Here is a 9,346-nt window from a genome sequence, read left to right on the forward strand (position 1 = left end):
GTTTTTAAATGATGAAACATGTCAGTGATGCTGATGGTGTGTTCATCACAGACGTTCAGGCTTCATGTTGACATGAATCAAAGTGAAAGCAGAGAAACTGGAATGAATCAGGTGTTGTAGAAGATGGAGAAACAGGTTGGAGAGAGGATGCTGCTCCTTCTTTGAGATCAAACATGTCGTGTTGTTCACGTGCTGTCAGCGTTGACGCACAGAAACCATGGAAACAAAGTGTGAGTGAAATCAGTCCAAAGTAACAGAGTGAAGAGCAGCAGATGAAGCCAGAGGACACAAAAAGGAAGGAAAGAAGGAAACAAGGTCCATCTGTGTCCTTTCAAACAAACAAGCATCAACGTCCAGAAACATGAATCCACATATTTATACACATATTTATTTAATGAGAATAAAACAAGAATATTTATAACACATCAACAATAATCAGGCCTGGGATCCTCCTGGTTACAAACAGGGTCCAGGACTGGGACTCTCAGGTGGATCCTGCAGGGTTCAGGAAAAGGTGGAGACCAACAGAAACAGTTTTAGTAGAAAGGTATGATTTCATTTATTTGAAGAGATCAGAGCATTATTCTGATTATTAAGCTTAAGTCAAATATACTAATGTGCACGGCGCCGTGACACTTAGTGATCTGTTATTGTACATTTGTCACATGTGTGTGTTTGTTGTTGTATTGTTGCTGCCATGATGCATCACATGGGACCATCACACTACCACCACCATATGTGACTGTTGCTATGAGGCTCCTTTTCACTGATGCTGTGTTAGTTTCAGATGTAACAGGACTCGTCAGAAAGCTTTTGTCTCATCAGTCCACAGAGTCTTTCCCAAACGGGATCATCAACATGTTGTTGGACAGTGTGAGACCATCCTTTGTGTTCTTCTTGCTCTGCAGTGGTTTTCTCCTTGGACTCCTCCATGGATTCTCTTTCTTATTGTTCAATGATGACCTTAACTGAGTCCTGCAGGTCTTTCATGTTGTTCTGGGCTCTTTGTGAGCTCCTGGATGTTGATGTGCTCTTGGAGTCATTTTGGTGGCCACTGGCTCCTGGGAAGGTTCCCACTGTTCCCCACTTTCAGCATTTGTGTCTAATGGCTCTCACCGTGGTTCCACAGAGTGCTGACTGTGCAGAATGCTGCAGCACGTCTCTTAACAGGCACCAAGAGAAGATTGCATATCACTCCAGTCTTGGCCTCCCTTCACTGGTTGCCTGTAAATTTTAGGTTTCATTTTAAAATTTTAGTTCTAACCTTTAGGGCCCTACATGGTCAGGCTCCTCAATATTTATCTGACCTGCTGAAACCACATACATCTTCTCGGGCTTTAAGGTCATTAGATTAGAGACTGCTGGTGGTACCGCGCACTCGTTTTAAAACTCGTGGTGATCGGGCCTTTCAGACTGTGGCACCACGGTTGTGGAATTGTCTCCCACTGTCTCTTCGCTGCACGGACTCCATTGATTCTTTTAAGAAACAGCTGAAGACATTTTTATTTAGAAAAGCATTTGATTAATTTCTTCTTATGCTGTTTTTATAGTTTTATTGTTTTACATTGTTATATTTACTGTTATATTGTCATTATATTCCCATTTCCTGTGTTGTTAAGCACTTTGTGATTTTTATCTGTGAAAAGCGCTATATAAATAAATTTTACTTACTTACTTACTTACAAAGCCTTAGAAATGGCTTTGAACCCTGTCCAGACTGACAGCTGTGACTCTGTCAGCTGATTGTGTAGATGGTGGCATTATGTCTTGCTGTTTGACATCTTTCAGCCTCTTTCTCACACGGGTTCTGTAGAAGTTGATGAGTCTGTTGATCCAACAGGTCTTCTAGTAATCAGGCTGAGTGTGTTTGTCAAACTCAGCTTTAGAAACAAATGTGCTTCATCACAGTTCATTCATGATTGAAGCAGAGGGGCAGTTATTTTTGCACACAGCTCAGGCAGGTTGGGATCACCTTTGTGCCTTAATCAATGACATCATCATTTATTTACTTGTGTTATCTTTGTCTAACAGGAACATTTGTGTGATAAAAACAGTCAGAAATGACTGAGTGAAAAGACTTTTTCACACCACTGTGTGTGATCGTTGGGAGAGTTCACTTATCTGCAATGAGAGGTGTGATCAACACGAGTGCACGAGTGTCACATGACTCACAGCTGTGCATGCAGTGGCAAAAGGCTGAGTGTGTGCCATCAGTCTGTACTCAGTCCTCACTCTGAGCCTCTTCCTGCTGCTTCATGAGAGCAGAGCTGAACTTCCTGCTGTGGGAGAGACGAGGAGGATCCTGGTGCAAGAAGCACAAATGATGCAGTTTTTTTACACTCAAAGTGACTAAAACCAGATTTATGAAAGCATTGTTTCTCTGTTGAAACATCAGCTTGTATGAACTGTTCAGTCTGATGGATCCTCTGAAGTGTGTCAGTGAGCTGTTGGAGTAAAGCTTAGTTAGACTTGGACCTGGTTGGTAGTCGTCATAGATCTGGACCACGGCTGGCTTCAGGTCGTCCACTGGGAGCTCCTGGATGATCTCTGTGGTTGATGGTGTGTCCTTTGATAACTGGACGAGACAGAAACAATCGCAGACACAGTTTGTACCAAAGATCATCATCTGGTGTCCCCACTGTGGACGTCTCTGACCTCCTCTAAGGACACCAGAACATGATCTTCCTTTGGTTCAACACGACTCACCAGGAGGCCACGTTTTAGCTGTGATGACATCATCACAGTGATCACATGACGTGTTGGTAGAGTCTAATGACTCACACTGTGGGGAACATCCAGGACCACCATGTTTGTAGTTTTCTCCTTCCCACTGTAGCTGTGTTTGAACAGTGTGTGCACACATGCTCTTCATCACCCACAGTGACTCCACGCTGGTACAGACTCTCCTCCAACCTGTCACATACTTACAGGGATGGATTTCCACAGTCAGTCTGGCAGATCCACCTGTGGGCTCCACCTCTGTGTGGACTTTCACACTGAGAGTGGGGACATCAGCAGGTGTTGGGATGTAGGTGCACAAATCTGGGAAACAAACAGAACCAATCACAGCTCAGTGCAGCCTGCTGTCACTTTTCTACACCGTGACACTTTTATATTTATATCTCCATATTTATCTATTTATCTTAATATTTATCATCAATATCTGTGTTTCTCATTTTCTATCAGTGCTTGATGTTTGTTGTGTGTTTGCTGCTCCGACAGCTCAGTTTCCCTCTGGGATGAAGAAAGTTTCTCTGATTCTCATGTAGACACAAAGTGACTTTATTGATTTTTAATTCAGTGTCAAACAGAATTGTACTGTGTGCAGTTCTTACTGTCAGCTCTAATGTTGTCTATGAAAACACATTGATTACATGTGAAAATGCTTCTTTAGCGTTTTATAAGCACAAAGAAACAAAGAAAGCCTGTTTGACACCAACCAGGACCTGGTCACATGATGCTGTCACTGAGCTGCACTGAAGCAGCTTCACCTCCAGCCTGGATTTTCCTGACACGTCCTGCAGCGCCTCCTCCTGGTGGAGCAGTTTGTTGCCCTGATCAAATGTCAGCTGACTGCTGGAGCCTGAACTGTCCCTGTGCTCCAACCTTCAGGACTGAACACCAGGGTGGAGCAGAGAGCCTGAAGAGCCTCCACTGTGTCCTACAGGATGGATTCATGTTGACATGAAGTTCAAACTGCCAGTGTCACTTCAACACACTCTCACAAAGAGTTTCTAACCTTCACTTCCTGGTTAAATAAAGGTTAAACAGGTTAAATATGTTTAACAGAGATGATCTCAGAGAAACAAAGAAATCACAGGTAGAAACTTACAGACTGCAGCTGAGCTGTTATTTACAGGCTGTTACGTGTAGTTGGTGCACAGAAGGCTGTTCTGTTCAAACAACACATTTTTAGACCAAAGTCAATTTCATCTTGTAAATAAAGAATAAAAACATCCCTGCCTGCTAAAACAAGTCTGCATATCTGACAGAAAAGCAACAACATGAAAGCTTCAGGATTATTTCTCCTGATTTGGTCCAAGACTGTAGATGAACTAAGATGAGCTTCATGCTGTTCGGGTGGTGTCGTACCTGAGTGGAGGAGAAGCCTCCGTAATAGTTCTGCTGCCCAGTCAGCCACCTGATAACACCAGAGGCAGATCCCAGATCCTCAGCAGTCGGGGAGGCGCCGAGTTTGGCCAACAGCACATAAGAACTGATCTCCACTGACAGGGAGGCTGATGTTTCTGCTGCTGTCTGAGACCAGCAGAGGAAACCTCCTACAAACACAATAACAGTCACAGTGATGCTAATAAAGCCTGAATGATGTCCTGCTAAAGGACGACTCACCTTCCCTCACTGCAACTGTGTCTAAGTGCTGCAGAAGGTGAGCGCGGGTCTCCACGTCTCCTGCAGGTGAACACAGAGGCCAGCAGAGCTGTAGTGTAGCTTAGAGTTGGATGTCTCAGGACTGGCCTTGGTCTCGAAACCAAGGTTGACACAGACACATTTGCACATAGAAAGCTGAATTTGTCATATGCCACAGTGAACTCACTGTTCAGTGTTTTTCAGGAAGCTTCTTAACTGCCTCTGCTGCCAAACAAGCAGCTGATGTCCTTGAGAAGAAGCTGAAGAAGTCTTCAACAACAAATACAGGAAGTGGACTTTCAAATACTAGATTCACTTTAGACTCACACAAGAAATGACTCAACTAGCTGTGTTTGATTGACTCCTTTGACTCTATGAAAGCTCAGTGTGTGTCTGTACACAGACTGTTGTGTTGGACTATTATTCAGTTGTGTGCTTTTCAAATGTCTGCATCTCAGTGTAGATGAGGCTGGGGGTCATGGGAGGCCACCATAGCAGTCTCTTCAACATCATGACATCATCATAAATGCTGCTGGACTGTCTGATGGGCTGACGGTGAAAAAGCCGTCGGGAAGGAAACAGAAGACATTTCAGAGGCTGCAGCAGATTTCTTTGATTTGGGGCCTTTTTCAGCTTTATTGGACAGAGCAGTGAAGATAAGTGACAGCAAAGCAGAGGGAGAGAGAAAGGGGCGTGGTCAGAATCAAAGCCAGGCCAGCTGCTCTCCACCTCGTGGCACATGGTCACCTGCTCATCCTAGTGAGCTCCACCAGCAGCCCTTTCACACAGTTTACACTGTCAAACACTGTGTGTGGACCTCAGCTAACAATAGGCTCCATTTAAGTCTGGACTACATGCTTTTATATTGAGGCAGATTTTTACCTGTTTTTATTCCATCAGCAGCTCAACATCATGAGCAGCTTTGACATAAAGACATCAAACTCAAGCTGACTTTAAACTGGATCTACTTTTAATACAGGGGCTCAAAACAACTAACATCTTTATTATATATCAGGACAGAAAGTCATCTCAAATGGAAAACAGCTTTATTTGGAATAATCAGCACTATCAACTGGTTTGGGATCTCCACCAGTTTCATGTCTTTCCAGCTTCTCCAACAAAGTTCCTGTAAAATCAGCATCTTTATTGGTTTGATAGTGATTGATTATTCAGTCCCAATCTGCTGTCATCTAAAGAACAAAATGATGTTTCTATGAGTCAAAAAGCTCCAGATGTTGTTCACAAAGAAAACAAAGATTAGGAAGTTAAACACAAAGTGTTTGGAGCCAAAATGTTCCCAAGCTGCTCTTTTTGAAATGGCAGAGGTACAGTGGTGTCTAACAGCACACTGTGGAAGGCAAACATGTTCTTGTTGGATGAAACTTCATGAATCCTTTGTAGATTTGAGCTTTTGGAGCCTTTCTTTTCTCTTCAGGTGTACAGAGGCTGAGGAGGCAGGTGAAGCAGGTGGAGCTGTTGTAATGCTGGCAGAGGGTGTGTCTTAGTAACTCTGTGAGGTAGAACTGGATCCAACATTGTGGATGTGTTGATGTTGGAGCCATTAAGATTCTCTGCCACACTGTAGGATTTCCCTGTGATTCACTGCGGGGGCATTTTGGAGTCTGTCAATGAAACTCTTCATATTTGTGTTTGACACCAGTTTATAGAAACAGACAAATGTGTCATGCTTTTGTTCGGCCTCCACAAATATACACATTTGTTCATTGGTTGGACTTTTGGAAGGAGACACATTGAAAACCATGTTAATAAGATCTTGTTGTTTCCTGTGGATCCGACACAGAGAGTGGACTTCAGACAGAAAGCGTGGAAGAGATTTTAGAGGCCGTGTGTGGCAACAGGAAGTTTCTGTATGTTTGCTGATCTTCCATGTGGAAAACAACACGTGATGTTTGTGAAGCTCACGATGATCATTGTTCTGACAGCATTTTGAGTGGGAACAGTTCAAACTGAGAGTAGTGGGAGTTATTTACTGATTGAAACAAGCTGAATGTTTCTGTGCACGATGAAGATCAGCAGCTCAGCTGATCAATGAATTGACATCTATCAGTCATTTCATGAGATGAAGTCATCAGCAGACATTTGTTCTAACTGTGTGATAAATGTCAGAACGTCAGGGCTCTGCTTTAGTCACTACTTGATGATCATTGGCTCATTGTTGAATCACGTGGCCCAGTCTGACCTCTGACCCTTTGCTGCAGGTCTTCTGTGTTATCTCCACTTTCATGTCTGATCTTCTGCTGTATCGTCCAAAATAAACATCTGAATCATTTCCAACACTTCAGCAGATCTTTAGTTTGGGCAGCACAGTACAAAATAACACATATTGTACTATACTGCCCACTTCCTGATCTTATTGGATCTGTGTGTGAGGTTGGTGAAGGAAACACATGTTTACTGAGTGAATCGCTGCCATTAGGAACTAGTTTTTATATCACAGCCTAGAAATCACACAGGACCATTTCTGCAAGGGAAAAGTCCTAATTGGAGGAAAATAATTGTGTAGTTTGTGCGACTGAAGAATTGTCCCAACTACATGTGCTGCTGACCTTTGACCTTTTCTTCAAGTGCACAGAGCCCAGAGGAGTCTGTGGAAACATCCAGAACTGAGGCAGTGCTACAGATGGTATGTCTTCAAATAAACTGGACTGGACTCATAACTCAGACGCCCTCTACAGGAAAGGGCAGAGCAGGCTGTACCTGCTGTGGAGACTCAGGTCGTTTGGAGTGGAGGGCCCACTCCTGAAGACCTTCTATGACTCTGTGGTGGCCTCAGCCATCTTTTATGGTGTGGTCTGCTGGGGCGGCAACATCTCTGCCAGAGAAAGGAAGAGACTGAACAGGCTGATCCGAAGGGCCAGCTCTGTTCTAGGATGCCCTCTGGACCCAGTGGAGGTGGTGAGTGACAGGAGAATGGTGGCTAAGCTGTCATCCCTGATGGACAACATCTCCCACCCCATGCAGGAGACTCTGGCAGCACTGAGCAGCTCCTTCAGTGGGAGACTGCGGCACCCACGGTGTGGGACGGAGAGATTTCGCAGGTCTTTCCTCCCCACTGCTGTCAGACTCCACAACAAAGACTTTTGCAGCTGATCAAACACACACAAACCCATACATGTGCAATAAGACTGCTATAAGTGTAATTCTTTTTCTGACAAAGTTGTATGTTGTGTCTGTGTTTCCACAGGCCCCACTAGTTTAGAGACTTATTCCTCATGAAGAACGCAAGACATAACAGAACATCTTCAACCGGTTTCTTAACTCGCTAATGAGGGAAGCTTTGGAAAAGAACCAGCTCTTGGTCTCTAGCCCAAATCCTTCAAAGAGCAGCTGTCCTCATAGCCTTTTTATTGACATGACAGTTGCAACACAACACAAGCACCTCCCTCCGTAAAACCCCCCTTGGTTACAAAGACAAGGCACTATGTGTGTGTATGTGTAAGCACCTGTATGCATGTGCAAGAACGTGTGTGTGTGTGTGTGTCATGTGTGTGACCTTCTGCTCACCAAAAGGGTCATAAAAGCAGGAAGCTTACAACACAAGAAACAGATCTGTCAGATAGGATGTATCTACAATAAAACCTCCCCCAGCACAGAGTGGTTGGAGAGATTGTCAGAGACAAAGGAATGTCTTGATTTTTACTCCTTGGCTTATGGTCTGACCCTGATTTTATTGTTTTAATCTAATGTGCTGATTTTATTGTTTTAAATGTAATTCTCATCATCATTTTTATACTATTTTATTATTGTTTTTGCTATTTGTGCAAATTTTATTATTTTAAATGTCATTTTAATAATTATCTTATTTTTTTATTTTTTATATTTTTTTATTTATTTTATATAATTGTTTTTTATTTCTTATATATATATTTTTTTAACATGTTCAATGTATCATTTCTGGCATGTCAAGTGTACAGCACTGTGTTCAGCTGGGGGCTGATCTGAAAGTGCTATATAAATAAATTGCTTGCTTGCTTGATCCTATAGTTGGATCCTTTACAAATTTAAGAAACACAATGACAACATTCAACAATTAGACTTAACATTGTACTTTTGTATTTTCTTACTCAGTTGTATATAGCAATTGTATTCTATTTTATTCTATTGTATATAGAATTTTATTTTATTCCCTTCCAGTGTTTTCTCATTTCTGGTACATAACTTTGCACTTTTGCTGTAACAAAACAAATTTCCTATGATAGGTTTGTAGCTTGAACCTATTCGCTGGAACGTTGAAGGCAAAGTAATAACACAGCAAAGCAAGACATGAGTAGGCGACATTCTTTATGTTTCACGTGCACGGGAGAGAACTGGACAAACGCCGTTCCTTCGCTTGACCCCAGTTGCTCTCGTCCGCTCCCCTGTAACACTGCTCTTTTATTGTGGTTTCTCTAAACCTGCTGGTCTGGAAGTCCAGCAGTTCATCTAAACAAAAGGCACTTAGACTAAAACAGATATAGATACGTTTATCCTACCATAAAACAATAAGACAAGGTACGACCTCTCCCATGCTCCCAGAATGTGGGTGTGAAAGCCAGAACACTCTGGAATGCACACAATGCTGTTGTAGACTATTAAGGATCAAACCTCCTATCACTACACAATCGATTATATATAAGCATATGGCATAAATATTTCTAAGCATAAATGACAATAAACAATACAAATCTAACATCCTATCTGTGGGACTAATAAAGGTCATCTTATCTTATCTTTGACATCAAACACTGCAGCATTCATTTGATGCTGCTGATGTCTGCTGCTTTGTATTGATGAGGAGTTTTCATTGATATCCAAATAAAGACATATCTTTAAAGCCCTCCATGGTCAGGCTCCTGCCTGTATCACAGACGCTGACTCCATGAGCCGCTCGCTGCCTCAGACCTTCAGGTGTGGCCTTGTTGGTGCTCCCAAAGACTCGTTTAGTCACTAAAGCTGATCCGGCCTTTGCGCTCCACAT

General features: G+C 42.8%; 1 pseudogene; it reads right to left on the reverse strand.

Moving 5' to 3' along the window:
- Positions 1-2,012: 2,012 nt before the first annotated feature.
- LOC120435227 lies at positions 2,013-9,346 on the reverse strand (annotated as a pseudogene).

This window comes from Oreochromis aureus, linkage group 3, assembly GCF_013358895.1.
Source record: "Oreochromis aureus strain Israel breed Guangdong linkage group 3, ZZ_aureus, whole genome shotgun sequence".
In the NCBI taxonomy this organism is placed as follows: domain Eukaryota; kingdom Metazoa; phylum Chordata; class Actinopteri; order Cichliformes; family Cichlidae; genus Oreochromis; species Oreochromis aureus.